The sequence below is a fragment of the Macaca thibetana genome, chromosome 4 (genome assembly GCF_024542745.1).
Source record: "Macaca thibetana thibetana isolate TM-01 chromosome 4, ASM2454274v1, whole genome shotgun sequence".
In the NCBI taxonomy this organism is placed as follows: domain Eukaryota; kingdom Metazoa; phylum Chordata; class Mammalia; order Primates; family Cercopithecidae; genus Macaca; species Macaca thibetana.
Window position 1 is genome coordinate 39,988,463 of NC_065581.1, and position 21,221 is coordinate 40,009,683.

Consider the following 21,221-nt stretch of genomic DNA (forward strand, 5'->3'; position numbering starts at 1 on the left):
TACAGAATAAACATTGAAAGTTTTGTTTTGGACATAGAAAGAACTCGAGATGCCTATTGGATATCCAAAAAATAGGCAGTTAGATAGTGAAAATGAATTGAGCGGAAAGTCAGGACTGGAGGCACCCACTGGGATTCATCAGCATGTGTATATTTAAAGCTGTGAGACTGGATAAGCTCAGTGAGTGTGGATACCAAGAGATATGAGGACTGAGACCTGAGTGGATTAGAGATGGTTTGTAAGAGAAAAGAATGGGATTACACCACAATGGTCCTCTCTTTGAGAACCCACAGAGAAAATTTCTTGCCCATTTTGGTGTCAGCAGTATGTCTGCTGCTCTTGAGAGATGGGATTCTTTCACTGATTTTGTCTCCCACTTGATGATGACTCTAAGACCTTAGACCCACATCTTGCAGGCATATAGAATTAAGGCATATGATTTGTGGGCAGTTGCAGTCAGGGTCCCTGACAGGAAACATGGCAACTTCCAAAGGGTGAAGTAAGAAGGGCTTAGTGAAGGAGTACGTTACAAAGGTATGGCAGGATGAAGGAAGCCAGCAAGGGATGGTTCACGTGAAGTGCTACCTGTCTCTAGGCCTGAAGCAGCAGGAGGACAGAGCAGTTATCAGAACCCAGTGAGCCCTGTAGCTATAGGAGAAGCCAGGAGACACAGGAGCCCTTCAGGGAACATAGAACAAGTAGAGAAGGGTGGAAAGAGGATCAAAAGAGGGAAACAAAGAACATCTAGGCCAGTGCTAACGTGGTTCCTGCTCTGTCCTGCTTTGGAAACCTTATTTTCTTTTTGCTTTGTTTTATTTATCATGAACTTACTTTTTCTTGGTGCTTTGTAAGCCTCTTTAAATCCTTTTTGGAAGAGGTTTAAAGAATAGAAAAAAGAAAAGATGAAAGAGACAATCATGAAGAACAACTCCTGCCAAGCCAACTTCATTTCCTCTTTGATAGGATTATGAGACTAGTAAATAAAAAGGGTCCCCAAAATGTGCTTAATGTGTGAATTTCATTAATTTTTATTATGAAATGTTTTGTGAATACCGCATTTTACATACATATAATGTATATGTGTCATACATATACATTATAAATAAAATGCCCACATGCCTTGTGGCCCTTGTCCCTGCCCAAATTTCATGTCAAATTGTAATCCCCAGTGTGGAGGTGGGGCCTGGTGGGATTGGATCATGGGTGTTGTTTCTAATGGTTTAGCACCACCCCCTAGTGCTGTCTTGTGATAGAGTTCTCACTAGATCTGGTTGTTTAAAAGTGTGTGACATGCTGGGTGCAGTGGCTCACACCTGTAATCCCAGCACTTTGGGAGGCCAAGGCAGGTGGATCAATTGAAACAAAGAGTTCGAGAGCAGCCTGGCCAACATGGTGAAACTTTGTCTCCACTAAAAATACAAAAATTAGCTGGGCATGGTGGCACACGCTTGTAATCCTAGCTACTCAGGAGGCTGAGGCATGAGAATCGCGTGAACCCAGGAGGCGGAGGTTGCAGTGAGGCGAGATTGTGCTGCTGCACTCCAGCCCGGGCAACAGAGCGAGACCCTGTCTCAGAAAAAAAAAATGTGTGGCACTTCCTCGCCCCTTCTCTCTTCCTCCTGCTCCAGCCATGTAAGACCTACCTGCTTTCCCTTCACCATCTGCCATGATTGTAAGTTTCCTGAGGCCTCCCCAGCTATGCTTCCTATACAACCTGTGGAACTGTGAACCAATTAAACCTCTTTATAAATTACCCAGTCTCAGGTGTTTCTTCATAGCAATGCAAGAATGCACTGATACAGGCCCTGTTATATAATTGAGTCATTGGCCCAATTCTATGTTCCTCTCTGTATCCACGCCATAAAAGGCAGAGTATACTTCCCCATTCCTTGACTGTAAACTCAGCCATGCAAATTGCTTTGGCCAAATGGGATGATGGCAGAAACTATGCAACAGGAACTTGAAGTGTGTTTGTCCTGTTGAGTAAATTATCATAATATTCCACATTTCCATGAGATAAACTTGCAACAGCTAGCCAACTAATCCAAGAATAATGAAAGACATTTAGGCTGTGGTCACTTGGCTGACCCAGAGACTTGCAGTTTAAAGCTGAGCTGCCCAACTGAGCCCAGCCTAAAATAGCTAACCCCCAGCTTACCCTAAAATGTATGAAAACAAATGCTTATTTTACATAACTGAAATTTTGCAGTTGCATGTTACACAGCAAATAGTAACCAATACATACATACCCAATACCCAAGAAGAACATTTTAAGTTCCCCGTGTCCCTGTATGCTCATTCTTGATTCCCCACTCCTTTAATCTATTAATGTGGTGAGGTATAGTGATCGATTTTCTGTTGTTAAATCATCCTCCATTCATGGAATAAATAAAACTCAAGTCACTTTATAAAATATAAAACTCAAAGCTAGATTCAGTTTGAGAATTTTCCAGAAATTTGACATCTTTTGTTCATTAATGAGATTTTCCTATAATTTTCTTTTCATGTGCTGTCCTCAAAAGGGTTGGGTTTTTAGATAGATTGTGCTAGCCTTATGAAATAAGCTGAAGTGTGCCTCCATCTTCCACCCCCCTCCCAATTTTCTAGAACAGTTTGAATAAAATAGGAATTAACTCTTTCTTTAATGTTTTGGTCGGACTTAGTAGTAAAAACATCTGGACCTGGTGTTTCCTTATATCAGGTAAATAAATGTAATCTACAATTAAGTGGATTCATAGCTGGTCAATTCACCCTTACCCAAAAAGGGTCAAGAAATGGATCAACATTGCTGTGTCCTGTTTGATATTTTTGGGAGTGTCTTGGGTGAAAATATGAGAGACAATTTATCATTTATTCAGGTGACAAAAATTTGGTAGAGAAGATCTGGAGTTATGCCTTTAGGGTAAAAAATAAACCAAAATGAATTTGATTCAATTTATTATGATTAAAGCATTGTGGAGATGCTCAGAGGGAACTCTGCTTCCTTCTAGATTTCCCTTTATGTTTTTATATCTTTGTTTTTATTTCTTAATCATTGGCTTGAGAGCAATTTGTTTCAATAGGACTTGGAACATTTCCCTGACCACAGACTGGGTAGGAGGAGGGATATATGGTGAATGTTTTAGCTGCTACTATGAATCTCATTTTCAGAGTGAGAGAGGATATAGTTTTGTTTTGTTTTGTTTTGTTTTTTGTTTTTGAGACAGAGTCTCACTCTGTCACCCAGGCTGGAGTACAGTGGCATGATCTCAGCTCACTGCAACATCCGCCTCCCAGGTTCAAGCAATTCTCGTGTCTCAGCCTCCGAAGTAGCTGGGACTACAGGCATGAGCCACCACACCTGGCTAATTTTTTGTATTTTTTGTAGAGATGGGGTTTCGCCATGTTGGCCAGGCTGGTCTTGAATTTCTCACCTCAGGTGATCTGCCCGCCTCAGCCTCCCAAAGTGCTGGGATTGCAGGTGTGAGCCACTGTGCCCAGTCCGAAGATATTTTCTTGATACTCCCATGCATTCATGCTGTCTTTGGTCCTATCCTTGCAGGTACCACATACCAAGTTCTGAGCACTGTGCTTTATATGACAAACCATATAAAGCAGAGGGGAGTAGCCTGGATGATGATGTGCCTAGAACAGGATTTCTCAGCCTTGGCACTTTTGAAGTTTTGGGCCAGAAAATTGTTGTGGGGGTTGTCCTGTGTATTGTAGGATTCTTAGCAGCATCCCTGGCCACCACCCACTAGTTGCCGGTAGCACTCTCCCTTAGATGTAACAACCAAAAACGTCTCTAGATAGTGCCAAATGCCTCCTAAGAGGCAAGTTTGCCCCCTTTTGAGAACCACTGGTCTAAAAACCGCATTGTAGTAAGAATGGTAAAGGCAGTGAGTGATTTGGGCCAGAGAAGGAGATTCACAGTGAAAACACCAGTTTGTTTTAGAAACTCTATTAAAAGTGCTGTTGTGTCCCTCTGGGCGACTGCCTTCCAGTCATCCAACAGGCTAGACAGGAAATTCGCCAGGCTGCTAATCTTCTCTTACCTACTCCAGATTCCCAGCCATATGAAGACACCCTAGTTGGACGATCAGTTCTTGTTAAGAATCTAACCCCTCAAACTCTACAGCCTCAATGGACCAGACCCTGCTTAGTCATCTATAGTACCCCAGTTGCCATCCACCTGCAGGACCTTCCCCATTGGGTTCACCATTCCAGAATAAAACTGTGTCTGTCAGACAGCCAGCCTGACTTCTCCTCTTCCTCCTGGAAGTCCCAGGTACTCTCCCCTACTTCCCTTAAACTCACTGGAATTTCTGAAGAACAGTAATCACCCTCATGAGCCTAATACATCCCTTCATTCTATTAAGTCTATTCATCCTTACCCTACTTTTTGCAACAGGGCTTTACACAGTCACCCCCACTACTTAGACTGCGCCCACAAAACTTGTCATCCTTACTATCTTCTGTCTAGTCATACTCCTATTCACCATTCTCAGCTACTCATAAATGCCCTGCCCTTGTTTACACTGCCAGTTTACACTGTTTCTCCAAGCCATCACAGCTGATATCTCCTGGTGCTATCCCCAAACCACCACTCTTAACTCCCTCTTAGAGTGGATAGATGATCTTTGCAGCAGGGCGCCCTCCAATACTTTCACCCTGATAAAGTCCTATCCCTTAGTTTTATACTCACTCTTATTCTCATTCCCGTTCTTATGCCACCCTCTACCTCTCCCCAGCTATCTCCACCACACAATCTCACTCACTCTCTCCTAGCCGTTTCTAGTCCTTCTTTAACAAACAATTGCTGGCTTTGCATTTCTCTTTCCTCCAAAATTGCCGAGGCCTTGACTTACTCACTGCTGAAAAAGAAGGACTCTGTATATCTTTTAATGAAGAGTGTTATTTTTACCTGAATCAATCTGGCCTGGTATATGACAGCATTAAAAAACTCAAGGATAGAGCCCAAAAACTCTGCAACCAAGCAAATAATTATGCTGAACTCCCTTGGGCAGTCTCTAATTAGATGTCGTGGGTCCTACCAATTCCTAGTTCTTTAATACCTGTTTTTCTCCTTCTCTTATTCAGACCATGTGTCTTCCATTTAGTTTCTCAATTCATATAAAACCGCATCCAGGCCATCATCAATAATTCTATATAACAAATGCTTCTTCTGACAACCCCACAATATCACCCTTTACCCCAAAATTTTTCTTCAGTTTAATCTCTCCCACTCTAGGTTCCCACACCGCACCTAATCCCGCTCAAAGCAGCCCTGAGAAACATCACCTGTTATCTCTCCATATCACCCCCAAAAATTTTTGCCGCCTCAACACTTCACCATCATTTTGTTTTGTTTTTCTTATTAATGTAAGAAGACAGGAATATCAGGCCTCTGAGCCCAAGCTAAGCCATCATATTCCCTGTGACCTGCACGAATGCATCCAGATGGCCTGAGACAACTGAAGATCCACAAAAGAAGTGAAAGTAGCCTTAACTGATGACATTCCACCATTGTGATTTGTTCCTGCCCCACCCTAACTGATAGGATGTGTTCTCCCCTGCCCTTAAGAAGGTACTTTGTAATATTCTCCCCCGCCCTTAAGAAGGTACTTTGTACGCCTATCCCAAACCTATGAGAACTTAATGATAATCCCACCACCCTTTGCTGACTCCTTTTTCAGACAGACTCAGCCCGCCTGTATCCAGGTGAAATAAACAGCCTTGTTGCACACACACACACACACACACACACACACACACACACACACACACGTGTTGCTGTGGTGGAGGAGAATCATTCTGTGGGACTCCAAGGGGTAGAACTAAGTTGGAAATTACAAGATGACAATTGTGGAATCTAAAAAAGAAAAAAAAGAAAAAATTTGGCATCTCAATTATTTCAGCAATAGAATGTGCTGCCTTGCAGAGGCAGTAAGTTCCCTGACACTAGCAGTATTCAAGCAGGGACTGACTGTCCACTTGTCAGGGTGTTGTAGAGGGAAATTGGAGAGCTTCATATTTCAATCCAAGTAGACTAAACTAGGAGGAAAGAATGGAAGACTTTGGGGCATTTGAGTCCAGAAGTCTTAGTCGTAGCTATGATGAGTAGCATAAGGTACTGGTATGGCTACCCATATCCCCTCAATCTCACTGTTGCTGTACATGATGATGGCTTTTTTCCCTCACTTTTTTTTTCTTTTTAGGGACAAGGTCTTGCTCTGTTGCCCAGACCAGAGTACAGTGGCGATTATTGTTTACTGCAGTCTTGAACTCCTGGGCTCAAGCAATCCTCTGTCTCAGCTTCTCAAGTAGCTGGGACTACAGGTGTGCACCACCATGCCTGGCTATATTTTTTTTCTTGTAGAGACTGGTTTTTGCTATGTTGTCTGGGCTGATCTGAAACTGTTAGCCTCAAGCTATCCTCCTCCCACCTTGGCTTCCAAAGTGCTGGGATTATAGCCACTATGTAAGCCATTGCACCCAGCCCTGATGGTTTCTACAAGCACCTGGGGGCTTTCTCTGGCTGCAGGAGTGTGTTCAACTAGTGCATGAGTCAAATTAGTAGTGGTGGGAGACTATTCCTCTCCAACCCTGAAAGAGCCTTCAACTGATTTTAGATGGGAGTTGGTGGATAAATACCCCAGCTCCCTCACTCCTTATGGGGGACGATTCTGATGTGTGTTCCCCAGAGTATCCCAAGAGTCTTCAGTAGGAATGAGCCTCAGTTGCCCCCAGCTCATTAACACACCTTATATCATCTTTCTTCCCTTTCCTGTCTCACTTTCCTGCTGCCCTATCAGTGCTCCCTAGAATCACTTTCCCAGTAAACTTCTTACATTTGAATCTTTAGCTCAGGATCTTCTACCAAGAGAATCTAAGAGCTATGCAAGACCTAAGCCTATGGACTTGCCTGAGAAAAGGGAAGTAAACCAGAGGGATGGTTGGTATGAGGGATAGTTGGTATTTCACATTTACAAAACCCCTACCTTGATGTTTGAAGCAAGCAAAACAAGACTTTAGACTGTCACCAAAGAGGATATTTGGAAATGGTAATACAGAGGATGGGAAGCAGAGGGCTATAGTGCTTCAAGTGAAGTAGCCTGCTCAGGACTGCTGCTGGACTGCTGCTGGACTGCTGCTGGGAAGGTTGTTTAGCCCTCACTTTATGTTGAACTCTGCAGAGGTCACAGTCCTAGAATAACCGATCCAGTCATTCTGATTCTGTCCTCCAAGGACTTTAGAGACCATTTAGTCAGGAAATATTGATGGAACACCTGTTATATGCCAGGCCCTGGACCAGGCTTTGAGGATGCAAAGGTGAATAAAACACAGTCCTACTGTTAGGAATTCAAGGTATAGTTAGAAAGACAGACTCACTGATAGAAAGTTACAACACAGAGGTCTGGGGAAGCAGAGGAGGGGCACTAACTCAAGCTGGGAGTTCTTCAGATTTAAATATGGGGAAACTGAGGCCCAGAGAGGGAAAGCTGATGAGATAATATAATTCATGGGCATTGCTATAGACAGTAAATATTTCTGGTGATAGGTCGATGCTTTGTAATTATCTTTTGCATGAAAGGTAATGGTTCATGACCCTTCTGCCCCCACTTACTCTTGGCTTTGTGGTTACAACTGCTTTTCCTGATACTTATTGCTGGCTTGAACTTTGCCTTTTTGTATGCCCCCAGTGACTGGGATCTTGTGTTCTGAAAGAGCTCAGCAGTCTCTACTATTTTTCCCCATCAGTCCACCCAATCTTATTACCTGAAGCTTCTCCATTTTCCTCTTCTACGTCTCAACTCCCTATAAATTCCAAGATCTTAGGTTGTGACAATTTCCTACCCACCTGACTTTCCTCATGTCCAAGTTCCATTGTGCTTAGCTCTGATGCTGAAGAGAAATGCCTCCTGTGGCCTGCAGAACAGATGTCCTAAAGCTCACAGGATTGCAACAAAAATGATCTATATGTAAATCCCATCCCAAAACTCTCCCCCAAACTATCTGAAAGTGGTTAGAGAAGAATCTCTTTGCAGGTTGACAATGCACATGAAGAAAGCCATAAGCATTGTGTGTTTCATAAGAGCCTGCTTCTTCATGATTTTGTATGGGAATAAAGTCAAAAGGAAGGCAAGTTTTTGTCATATGAAGTCCTTGGAAGAAATGGGCCATTTCACTAAAATATATGTACATGCATCCAGAGAAGTATATTTCCTGACTCGAAATATTGCCTGCTTGGCTATCTCCTTGGAAACTCCTGCTTCAGCTTTACATTTCTCTTCAACCATTGACCTTCTAGAGTCTTGACTAAACACCAGGGTTTAGGGCCCAAATGGATCTATGTTTCACCCTAACAGCGTTAGCTGCTGTTGAGGCTCAGAGGCAAAGCTGGCCCCTTCTGCGTGACTTAATAGCAGGAACACTGCCTGACAGCCTTGGTGCCTGACTCTGCTCTGTCCTTGACTGCTCAGCTGTTAGTCATTTCAATGCTCTGCACACTGGGGAGCCATTATTGCAGTCTATGGCAAGGCGGACATGATGGAGGGGAAGTGAGGCAGTCCGACTGAATATTCGGCTTCCTTCCAACTTGTGTGTTACTTTTCCTAGACCTGTTTCCTATAGAAAGATTTTCTATCTCCGAGTTCATCCTCTCTCTATATATATTAACCTTGAGAACCAGTTGAATCATTCACTATTAACAACAAATTGGGCTCCTAAAAATATCTGGCCTTTGTGGAGTGATTAATGTGTGCCAGGCCTATCAGAGAAATGCAAATCAAAACCACAATGAGATACCATCTCACACCAGTTAGAATGGTGGTCATTAAAAAGTCAGGAAACAACAGGTGCTGGAGAGGATGTGGAGAAATAGGAACACTTTTACACTGTTGGTGGGACTGTAAACTAGTTCAACCATTGTGGAAGACAGTGTGGCGATTCCTCAAGGATCTAGAACTAGAAATACCATTTGACCCAGCAATCCCATTACTGGGTATATACCCAAAGGATTATAAATCATGCTGCTATAAAGACAGATGCACACATAAGTTTATTGCAGCACTATTCACAATAGCAAAGACTTGGAACCAACCCAAATGTCCATCAATGACAGACTGGATTAAGAAAATGTGGCACATATATACCATGGAATACTATGCAGCCATAAAAAAAGGATGAGTTCATGTCCTTTGTAGTGACATGGATGAAGCTGGAAACTATCATTCTCAGCAAACTATCGCAAGGACAAAAAACCAAACACCACATGTTCTCACTCATAGGTGGGAATTGAACAATGAGAACACTTGGACACAGGGTGGGGAACATGACATACCAGGGCCTGTTGTGGGGTAGGAGAAGAGGGGAGGGATACCATTAGGAGATATACCTAATGTAAATGATAAGTTAATGGGTACAGCACACCAACATGGCACATGTATACATATGTAATAAACCTGCACATTGTACACATGTACCCTAGAACTTAAAGTATAATAATAATAAAAAAATGTGTGCCAGGCACTGTACTGACCACTTGAAAAATATTATGTACTTTAATTTTCTCAACAACTCTTCAGGAAGGCGTGTGAGCAGATTCCGTAGTTTGACGTCACACTGCAAGCAACTAGCAGGACCAGGATATGAATCCAGGGAGTCTGACTCCAGAGCAGAGCACAGAAACCCACTATCCTGTCTATTCTATGTGCAGATCAGTTACAAGTTTCTGGGAAGAGAAGCAGGTATAAGTTGTGGTCCTTGAGTTCCAGAAAAACTTATGAAATCATAGGAAAGATGAAACAAGAATGCAAAATGATAAATAATGCCAGAAACTACTGCTAAGTGTCTTATCAGTGGGACAGACAGGGCAGGAACTTACCAGGTAGAGGAAGAGATCAGTGAGGCAGGGGAGGTCTAAACGACTCCATGGAGAAGCATGGCATTTGATTGGCCTTGAAAGATTGAAAGGACTTAGGTAAGCTGAAAGGAGGAAGTCAACCAAGATAAGAGGACTTTGCACACATGGGTTCAAGTCCCAGCTCTGACGTTATCTACACAATCATAGGAAAGTCACTCATTCTTCTTATTGTTCTATTTCCTTTTTATAACGAGAGAATCTCAGGGAAGTGGTATGGAGTAAGAGACAAAGGACAAATTTGGAACCTGGCTTCAGAGAGGTGGGGAGGGAGGAGTTAATAATTTGGGGAAGAAGTTCTAGTTCTTGACCTAAACAGTGGTTCCATGAGTAAAAACCAATATCCAGGCTGGGCACGGTGGTTCACCCCTGTAATCCCAGCACTTTGGGAGGCCAAGGCGGGCAGATCACCTGAGGTCAGGAGTTCAAGACCAGCCTGGCCAACGTGGCAAAACCCCGTCTCTACTAAAAATACAAAAATTAACCAGGTGTGGTGGTACGCGCCTGTATTCCCAGCTACTTGGGAGGCTGAGGCAGGAGAATCACTTGAACCTGGGAGACAAAGGTTGCAGTGAGCTGAGATCATGCCACTGCACTCCAGCCTGGGTGACAGAGTAAGACTCTGTCTCAAAAACAAACAAACAAACAGGCTGGGCATGGTGGTTCATGCCTGTAATCCCAGCACTTTGGGAGGCCGAGGCAGGCAGATCACCTGAGGTCAGGAGTTCAAGACCAGCCTGGCCAACGTGGCAAAACTGCGTCTCTACCAAAAATACAAAAATTAGCCGGGCGTGGTGGGGGTGCCTGTAATCCCAGCTACTCAGGAGGCTGAGGCAGGAGAATTGCTTGAACCTGGGAAGTGGAGGTTGCAGTGAGCCAAGATCGCGCCACTGCACTCCAGCCTGGGCAACAAGAGCGAGACTCCAACTCAAAACAAAACAAAACAAAACAACAACAACCAAAAACAAATATCCATAAATGATAACCCATCAAGCAGTAAAAGTAAGTACATAAGTAGCTTCTAATTTTTATTTGTCTGTTTCTTTATTTGTAAGTGGGGATGATACCTCACAGGAAGACTAGAATGAGGTGACCTGATGGGGAGTACCTAGCAGTACACAGGCAACTAAGAAGGTATGAAACCGGCATGGTCCAAGCTCAGTAGGTGACCAAAGTCCTGGAAAGAAACGGGGGGAGGAAAAGAAAATCCTCCTATCCCAAAGGAATTGGAATGCATATGGAGAATTGGTGCCTTAATAGGTTTTTAAACCAGAGAAGACACTATTCATCTAAGATAGTTGAAATTGTTTCCATATTAAAAAACAAAAAACAAAAAAACAAAAAAACTGGTGGGATGGTTTTCTCTCCTGCTTTCTCCCCTGACTCCGATCACTCTTTGGGGATTATTTGAACCAAAATAAATCTCTTTTTTCCCATTATCTTAATAGGGCTTGGGTTAAATATATGCAGTCATATAACTTTGAAGTGGTATTGAGAAGCCTATCGGCCAGCCTCCCACAGTCCATAGGAGACACAGGGATTTCTGTCTACCTCAAAAGAAATCCAGCTGGTCAGGACAGTGGACAAAGCCCCTCTGTGAATCTGAGTTCTCCATTAGGAAGCAAATAGTAGGGGGAACTAGATAGCACCTATCTTTGGCTTCAGCCTCCTTCCTCACCCAGAGCTGCTAAAGACATGGAAGTCTCCATGGTGAGGGATTCCATGGTGGAGGGCCCCATGGCTGAGGATTTCATGGTTGGGGGTTCTATGGTAGACATTTCTATGGTGGGGTGTTCTGTGGTGAGGGGTTCCATGTTGGGGAGGGGGTCTCTGATTGGAACATCATGCTACTACATCTTTCCTTCTCCCTCACAATACCCACTCCCAAGCCCCAGCCTCATTGCTTCCCACTGACCACTCATACCCTACCCTTTAGCAATGCTGAACTACAATTTCCCAAACAGCCCAGCTTGTTTCCCACCTCTGTTGTGCCTTTCCTGACACATTTTCCTTTATCTGAGGCATCTTTTCGTTGCTTCTTCACGTGCCAAGTGCCACTCATCTCACATACTTGGCTTCTACATTTCCTTCTTCAGGAAACTCCTCAGGCCTTGCTCCTGGGCCTGGTTTTGGTTCTTTCAGATATAATCTCCTAACACGAAGTGCATCCTCTATTGCAACCCTTATCAGCTGTATTACAATGGTTGGTTTACTAGTCGATAGGATATTCTTTCATGTTTCTGAATAGAGACCAAAAATAATAATGAACAGAATAGAAATGTATGTCTTCCCAGCAGGCATCACATGAGAGTGTTATGGGGCCATGACTCAGGCCTATTCACTCTTGCTGCTCTGCCTCCCTAGGGGGTTGACAACATGGTGCAATTTGGCTCCCAGCTACACCAGAATTCCAACCTGCCCTAATTCCAAAGCCAGCCATCCACAAGCTATGCTGCCTGTGTTAGTGAAGTGGAGCTCATTGCAGATTAGGGAGGAAGATGCAAAGAAAATTAGAAAAGTTCAAGGGATATTGGGAGACACTTGAGTGCCCAGCAGGAGTTGGTAGGAGATGTGATCATAAAGGCTGGGTCACTGTGTGGGACTCGAATGTCATAAATACATTTGATAATGATAGTGGCCTTGTCTTAATCCGTTTGTGTTGTTTTAAAGGAACACTTGAGGCTGTGGAATTTATGAAGAAAAGAGGTTTATTTGGCACATGATTCTGCTGGCTGGAAGACTATGCACCTGGTGAAAGCCTCAGGCTGCTTCTACTCATGGTGGACGGTGAAGGGGATTCAACATGTGCAGCGATCACACAGTGAGAGAGGAAGCAAGAGAGAGGAAGGGAAGTGCCAGGCTCTTTTCAACCACCAATTCTTATGGGAACCAATATAGTGAGAACTCACCCACTGCCCCACTTCAGGGAGGGAATTAATACATTTGTCAGGGATCCAGCCCCATGACCAAAACAGCTCCCACTAGGCATCACCTCCCAACACTCTAACACTGGGGATGAAATTTCAACATGAGATTTGGAGAGGTCAAATGTCCAAACAATAGCAGGCCTTGATGGTCAGACAGTGTCCTCTCTCAGGATGGACTCCAAAATCCCTGCCTCTGAAGTGCGAATCAGCTCCAAGTGCCTCTGAAGACTTTCCTAAATCTTTCTTACATCATACTGGAGAGATGTGGGTCAGATCTCTGCAAAGGGAAGTGGAGTAAAGAAGCTGATTCTCAACAAATCACTTCTACAGCTGGAGTCCATGGGCCTGAGCCATCTACCTTCTGAGTTGTTTCTAAACCTGACTGATCATCAGAATCATCTTAGCACTTTAATAACAAAGAAATGAGATCCTGAGCCTATCTGTGTCCCCTTTAATATCCAGGGTGGGGCTCAGGAACCTGTATATTTTCATAAAATTCTTCCAGTGACTCTGATGAGGAGCTGGGTGTGGGTACCTTTGCACTTAGGACACCCATCACCACCCTGTGTTTACTGTAACTGAAGATTCACCAACTGAACTCCTTTTTTCTTTCATGGTGGAAGCATTTTTCTCTCTTTGGACCCATGGCAGGATGATTCTTGTCAGACATTCTCTCTGAATTCTAAGTTTATTGCAAAGTCCAAAAAGTTTTGGGCCTCCTCCAGGCCTACTCGTGATAAATCCATTCTGTAGAATATTAAATACAGAGCTGAGCAATTCAAAACTTTGGTTAACCACAAACTCCAACCTCTATACATCTTGTAAAGAGGTTCAAAAAAATCATTAGACCTCAAAACTTCAAGTGCACCCCTGATAGAGACTTCTTCTTAGGTTCGACCATCCATCTCCCATTATTCCCAAACCACTAAGTCCCTAGGCCAAGATTTCTGTCATTAGGAAATCACTCAGGCAGGAACTGAGCCCTGGTAATAGTAGATTTCTCTAGTGCCTTCATGAGTCGTGTGCTTTATATACATCAGTCCATGAAAACCCCCTTGACAAGTTGGGGATATTAGCATTATGATTCCCAATTTATAGATGAAGAATCTGAAGCTCAGAGTAGAACTGGGTTTCAAACCTATATCCGCATACATGCACACACATGAAAGAGAAGAAAAGGACAAGAAATAGAGGTGGAGGCCAGGCACAGTGGCTCACGCCTGTAATCCCAGCATTTTGGGAGGCCGAGGGGGGCGGCTCCTGATGTCAGGAGTTTGAGACCAGCCTGGCCAACATGGAGAAACCCAATCTCTACTAAAAATACAAAAATTAGCCACACATGGTGTGGGAACCTATAGTCCCAGCTATTTGGGAGGCTGAGGCAGGGGAATCTCTTGAACCTGGGAGTTGGAGGTTGCAGTGAACCGAGATCATGCCACTGCACTCCAGCCTGGGTGACAGAGCAAGACTCTGTTTCAAAAAAAAAGAAAAAGAAAAAAAGAAAGACAGCATTTCCTTGTTGAGGCCTGGTTCCTATTTTCCTGATTCTCTGTGAAAGGTCCTTTCCAGAGAAAGTTCCCCCACACCTTTTACATTCTCATGCCAATAGCAGCCAATACAGAAACAGCCTTTGAAGCTCCAAGGAAAACTTTAGCAAAGAAAGTTGAGCTCCTTCTGCAAAAGCTAGCTTCTCCTCTGCATCATTTCAGAGTCTCAGTGGACCCACAAATATTATTTTCAGCTAATCATGTATGCGCCAGACAGTTATGATATACAATAAATGATTAACACATTCAGCTGATTCCCTTGAAGACAATTCACCAAATTTATTGGAAGGCACTTTTATTCAAGACACCACACAGATTCTCTTTTCCTACATTTTTTTTTTCCTTTGCTGATTCACTCTGTATTGTGGCTGAATCATTTGGCTTTTCTTTTGTTGTTGTTGTTCCATTCCTTTGGCTTTTCTAACTCAACAGAGCTGAATGGCAGAAGCCCGGACACATGATTACTGCTGGGAAAATGGCAATTTGACTCATGAGAGGTATGGTGAGCACACTTTGGGATCAGAAGGATTCTAAATCTGAGGCACTTGAAAAGAATATAGCCATCACATTTGGTCTATGTCTTCCTGTGGAGATTGAGTTCATCCCCCACACCCCACCCTACCCAATGCTATTATTTGCTGATAGGAGGAACGTTATATTGACAACCATTGGTCTGTAGCAATTAGAGTGAATTCTCCTGTGGCAGGCTGGACCCTCCAGAGCATTGATTTTAATGCAGAGTGGTTTAAAATAACTCACTCTTCCATAGGCTAATCCCTTGTTTCCCGGAGCAGATTGAATTGTTCGGAAATGAACCATTCTTCTCACTCAGCCCTTGGTTTGCAGCATCTTTCTAGAAAAGAGAGGCTAATGTGGGAATGGGGTCAGGGAGAGACTGGCTGTTGCCTGTTCTGTGACTCCAAAATGTTTTCTCTAGTCTGGACAGTATCATCCTTGTCTTTCAAAACTGACTGATGAATGCAGAATAATGTGCATTAAGAAAATCATTCTATTCCCACACGACTCAGAGTACTGAATGGCTAAAAAATAATGTCAGCCAAGCGTTATCACGTGCGTCCATGTGAAGAGACCACCAAACAGGCTTTGTGTGAGCAACAAAGCTGTTTATTTCACCTGGGTGCATGTAGGCTGAGTACGAAAAAGGAGTCAGTGAAGGGAGATGGGGTGGGGCGGTTTTACAGGATTTGGGTGGGTAGTGGAAAATTATAGTCAAAGGGGTTTTTTCTCTTGCGGGCAGGGGCGGAGGCCACAAGGTGCTCAGTGGGGGAGCTTCTGAGCCAGGAGAAGGAATTTCACAAGGTTAATTGCTCAGTTAAGGTGAGACAGGAACAAATCACAATGGTGGAATGTCATCAGTTAAGGCAGGAACCGGCTATTTTCACTTCTTTTGTGATTCTTCACTTGCTTTAGGCCATCTGGATGTATACGTGCAGGTCACAGGGGATACGATGGCTTAGCGTGGGCTCAGAGGCCTAACATTCCTGCCTTCTTATATTAATAAGAAAAATAACATAAAATAGTATTGAAGTGTTGGGGCAGCAAAAATTTTGAGAGGTGGTATGGAGAGATAAAGGGCGATGTTTCTCAGGGCTGCTTCAAGTGGGATTAGGGGTGGCATGGGAACCTAGAGTGGGAGAGATTAAGCTGAAGGAAGATTTTGTGATAAGGTTGTTAGAAGGAACATTTGTCATATAGAATGATTGGTGATGGCCTGGATGCAGTTTTGTATGGATTGAAAAACTAAACGGAAGACACAACTTCCAAATAAGAGAAGGAGAAAAACAGGTATTAAAGGACTAAGAAGTGGGAGGACCCAGGACATCTAATTAGAGAGTGCCCAAGGGGGTTCAGCATAATTACTTGCTTGGTTGGCAAGTTTTTGGGCTGTATTCTTGACAGAGTCCTTTTTTTTTTAAGTTGGAGGCTAAGCTTGGTGAGGTATATTTTTAAAAGACCATTAGTCCGTTTTTCCTTTCCTGAAGATTGAGGATGGTAAGGGGTATGAAGGTTCCACTGAATACCAAGAGCCTGAGAAACTGATTGGGTGATTTGACTAATAAAGGCCAGTCTGTTATTGGACTGTATAGAGGTGGGAAGTCCAAACTGAGGAATTATGTCTAACAGAAGGGAAGAAATGACCATGGTGGCCTTCTCAGACCCTGTGAGACCCATCCAGTGAAAGTGTCTACCTAGACCAAGAGGTATTTTAGTTTCCTGACTCAGGGCATGTGAGTACAGTCAATTGGCCAGTCGTGGGCAGGGGCAAATCCCTGAGTTGGACGTGTAGGGAAGGGAGGGGGCCTGAATAATCCCTGAGGAGCAGTAGAATAGCAAATGGAACACTGAGAAGTGATTTCCTTGAGGATAGATTTCCACAATGGAAAGGAAATGAGACGTTCTAAGAGGCAGGCTAGTGGCTTGTAACCTATATGGAAGAGGTTATGAAATGACAGAATAGAATGGGCCTATGAGGCTGGAAGGAGATATTTTCCTTGGTCCAAGAACCATTTGCCTTGTGTGGGGAGAGATTGATAGGTGGAAGTTTCAGTAGGAGAGTAGGTGGAAGTGACCAACGAGGAGGAGAAGAACTGACTGTGAGGGACAGAAGTTGGAGCTAAGCTGCTTCTTTAGCTACCTTATCAGCATAAGCATTGCCCTGAGCAATGGGATCTGATGCCTTTTGATGGCCCTTGCAGTGAATGACTCCAGCTTCCTTTGGAAGCAAAGCGACCTTGAGAAGAATTTTTATTAAAGAGGCATTAACGATGGAAGACCCTTATGTAGTGAGGAAACCTCTTTCAGCCCATATAACAGCATGGTGGTGCAGGATATGGAAGGCATATTTAGAGTCAGTATAAATATTGTTGTGTAGTCCCTTTGCAAGAGTGAAGGCCTGAGTTAAGGCAATGAGTTCAGCTTCCTGAGAGGTGGTGGAGGTGGCAGAGCAGTAGCCTCAATGATAGATGTGGAAGATACTATAGCATAGCCTGCCTTTGCTAGTGAGTGGCGATTAGGCCTGGTGGAACTGCCATCAGTAAACCAAGTGTGATCAGGGTGAGGAACAGGAAAGAAGGAAATATGGGGAAATGGAGTGAGCGCCAGGTATATCAGAGAGATACTGTCATGGAGGTCAGGTGTGGTATCAGGAATAATGTGGGAGGCCGGACTGAAGTCTGGGCCAGGAACAATGGTAATTGTGGGAGACTCAACAAAGAGTGAGTATAGCTGGAGGAGCCAGGGAGCAGAAAGTATATGCGTCAGGTGTGAGGAAGAAAATAGATTTTGGAAGTTGTGAGAACTGTAGAGAGTGAGTTGAGCATAGTTTGTGATTTTCAGGGCCTCTAAAAGTATTAAAGCAGCAGCAGCCACCACATGCAGACATGAGGGCTAGGCTAAAAGAGTAGGTCAAGTTGTTTGGACAGAAAGACTACAGGGTGCGGTCCCAGCTCTTGGGTAAGAACTCTAACCACACAGCCCTTCACTTCGGCTGTGTGTAATGAAAAATGTTGGGATGAGTTAGGGAGCGCTAGTGTGGGAGCAGCCTTTAGGGCTGTTTTTAAGGAACGGAAAGAGGAGTGGGGAAGGATTTAGGATCTATGGGGTCAGCTAGTTTTATCTAGAATAGAATAATGGGTTGTAGAGGAAGATATTGAGGATAGGAGAGTATACAGGTTTGGCACCACCTGGTGGGTAGGCAAAACAATTTGGTTGATAAGGCACAGATCTTGAACTAACCCATAAGACTTGTCTGGTTTTTGGACAGGTAAAATAGGGGAATTGAAAGGAGAGTTTATAGGATTTAAAAGGCCATGCTGTAACAAGCAAGTGATAACAGGCTTTAATCCTTTTAAAGTGTGCTGTGGGATGGGATATTGGTGTTGATCAGGGTAAGGGTGGTTAGGTTTTCATGGGATGGTATGGGGTGCATTACCCATTGCCAAGGAGGGAGAAGAGGTGTCCTATACTTGTGGATTAAGGTGGGGAGATACAAGGAGAGGATGTGAAGGAGGCTTTGAACTAGGAAAAGGCAGCAATGAGGTGTGGCTGTAGCTTAGTCAGGGAAGCAGATAACTTAGTTAAAATGTCTCAGCCTGATAAAGGAACTGGGCAGGTGGGGATAACTAAAAAAGAGTGCATGAAAGAATGTTGTCCAAGTTGGCACTAGAGTTGGGGAGTTTTAAGAGGTTTAGAAGCCTGGCCGTCAATACCCACAATAGTTTTGGAGGCAAGAAAAGAAGGTAATGTGGAGGGGATAGCCTTTGAAAATAAGGTAATATGGAGTGGATAACCTCCATATTGATTAAGAAAGGGACTGACTTACCCTCCACTGTAAGAGTAACCCAAAGCATCTGTGATGGTCCTGTAGGCTCCCGAGGCAATCTGGCAGTGTCAGTCTTCAGCTGCTAAGCCAAGAAGATCTGGGAAGGAATCAGTCAGAGAGCCTTGGGCCAGAGTTCCAGGGGCTCTGGGAGTGGCTGCTGGGTTGGATAGTCCGATTTCCAGTCCTGCACAGATGGGACATGGCTTAGGAGGAATCATGGGCTGTGGGCATTCCTTGGCCCAGTGGCCAGATTTCCGGCACTTGAAGCAAGATCCTGGGGTAGGCAGTCCTGGAGGAATGCCTGGCCACTGCGGTTCAGGCGTTTGGAAGTTCTTGTGTGCTGGAGATGTGGTTGGGGTTTGTCTCACAGTGGAGGCAAGGAATTGCAACTCAGAAATACGCTGCTACTTGACTGCCTCTACTCTATTATTATACACCTTGATGGTGAGGTTAATTAAGTCCTGTTGTGGGGTTTGAGGGCTGGAATCTAATTTTTGGAGCTTTTTCTAATGTTGGGAGTGGGTTGGGTAATAAAATGCATGTTGAGAATAAGACGGCCTTCTGGCCCTTCTGGGTCTAGGGTGGTAAAGCATCTAAGGGTTGTTGCCAAATGGGTCATGAGCTGGGTTGAGTTTTTATATTTGATGAAAAAGAGCCTAAACACTAACTGATTTGTGAGAGATTGGATAAAGAAAAAGGAGCACTAACCTTGGCTATGCCTTCAGTTCCAGCCACCTCTTTAAGAGGAAATTGTTGGGCAGGTGGGGGAGGGCTAGTTGAGGAAAGAAACTGTAAGCCAGATGGGGTATGAGGAGGGGATGATAAAAGGATTATAGGGTGGGGGAGCGGAGGCTCAGGAAGAATTGGGACCTGGCTTAGCCTGGTGAGGGGCAGCCTGGGGAGGAGGGGAGAGGTCAGATGAGTCCGTAGAAAAGGAGGATTCAAAGGACTCAGTTTGGGGTGGAGACTGAAGGAATGGACAGGAGAGAAAGAAGAAAGATTTGGGACGAGTCGCATTGGGAGCAGAGACTAGGGAGGGTCCAATGTGTAATGTCAGGCACTTCAGACCTTTTGCCCATTTTTCGATATAAATTATCCAGATCTTGTAGGATAGACAAAAGTGCCATTCTCTGGCCACTTGGAACTACTGTCAAGTTTGTATTGGGGCCAAGCGGTATTGCAGAAGAAAATAAGGCATTTAAATTTTAGGTCAGGTGTGAGTTGAAGAGGTTTTAAGTTCTTGAGAACACAGGCTAAGGGAGAAGAAGGGGGAATGGAGGGCAGAAGCTTGCCCATAGTGAAGGAGGTAAGTTTAAAGAGAAAGGTAGAGACATGGAGAAGAGGGTGGTAAGCAGCCCTGGGCTGCAATGTGGGTGAGCAGCCAAAGCAGGCATCCCCACAATTGACTTGTCACCAAGGGAATGTGGGTGAATGACCAAGGCAGGTGTCCCCGTGGTGATCAGACACCAATGGAGTGTGGATGAATAATCAGGCAGGTGTCCCCACAGTGATTAAACACCAAGGGAAAACTGTCTTTCCAAGTCCGTGACCGGCGCCGGAGTTTTGGGTCCATGGATAAAAATGAGTCTCCTTTGTCTCTACTAGAAAGGAAAAGAACTGGAATTGGAAGGACAGGGAGATTGAAGGGTAGCAAGACAGGGAGATTGAAGGGTAGCAAGAGAGGCTGGAGAAGAGAGTCAAAAGACTTCTTACCCAATTTGAAATTCATGAGATGTTCCTTGGGCTGGTTGGTCTGAGGACCCGAGGTCATAGGTAGATCTAGTCACAGAACTGAGGGCGAGGACAGGGGACCAGTCTCCCTAAGGAGTCCTCCTGTCCTGGGTTTCAGCACCAAATGTCATGCGCGTCCGTGTGAAGAGACCACCAAACAGCCTTTGTGTGAGCAACAAGGCTGTTTATTTCACCTGGGTGCAGGCGGGCTGAGTCTGAAAGGAGAGTTAGCGAAGGGAGATAGGGGTGGGGCCGTTTTATAGGATTTGGGTGGGTAGTGGAAAATTACAGTCACAGGGGGTTGTTCTCTTATGGGTAGGGGCGGGGGTCACAAGGTGCTCAATGGGGGAGGTTCTGAGCCAGGAGAAGGAATTTCACAAGGTTAATCGCTCAGTTAAGGTAGGGCAGAACAAATCACAATGGTGGAATGTCATCAGGTCAGGAACCAGCTATTTTCACTTCTTTTGTGATTCTTCACTTGCTTCAGGCCATGTGGATGTATACGTGCAGGTCACTGGGGATATGATGGCTTAGCTTGGGCTCAGAGGCCTGACAAGTGTCACTGTGTGGAAAGGGTGCCATAGTATAAATACTTGCTGTGGCTCCACAACCACCTAAATCAGTTTTACTCATCTGTAAAATGAACCAGTTAGACTTACTGCTCTCGAGAGACTTAAGCTGACTGAAGAAGAGTTTGATTAAATCCATTTTATTGTTCTAAAACAGTGTTTCCCATCCTCAGCATGAATAACATTTTGGGTCAGATAATTCCT

General features: G+C 44.3%; 2 protein-coding genes across 2 annotated transcripts in view; one reads left to right on the top strand and one right to left on the bottom strand.

Annotated features, from left to right (window-relative positions):
• The window catches only part of GLO1 (glyoxalase I), a 453,994-nt gene extending 450,163 nt beyond the window's left edge, over positions 1-3,831 (bottom strand). The window contains exon 1 of the mRNA XM_050787840.1: positions 3,822-3,831. The gene's annotated coding sequence lies outside the window, so the exon portion shown is untranslated. The remainder of the gene's footprint in view (positions 1-3,821) is intronic.
• DAAM2 (dishevelled associated activator of morphogenesis 2) overlaps positions 1-21,221 on the top strand; it is a 979,794-nt gene that overhangs the window by 198,164 nt on the left and 760,409 nt on the right. The window lies entirely within an intron of this gene.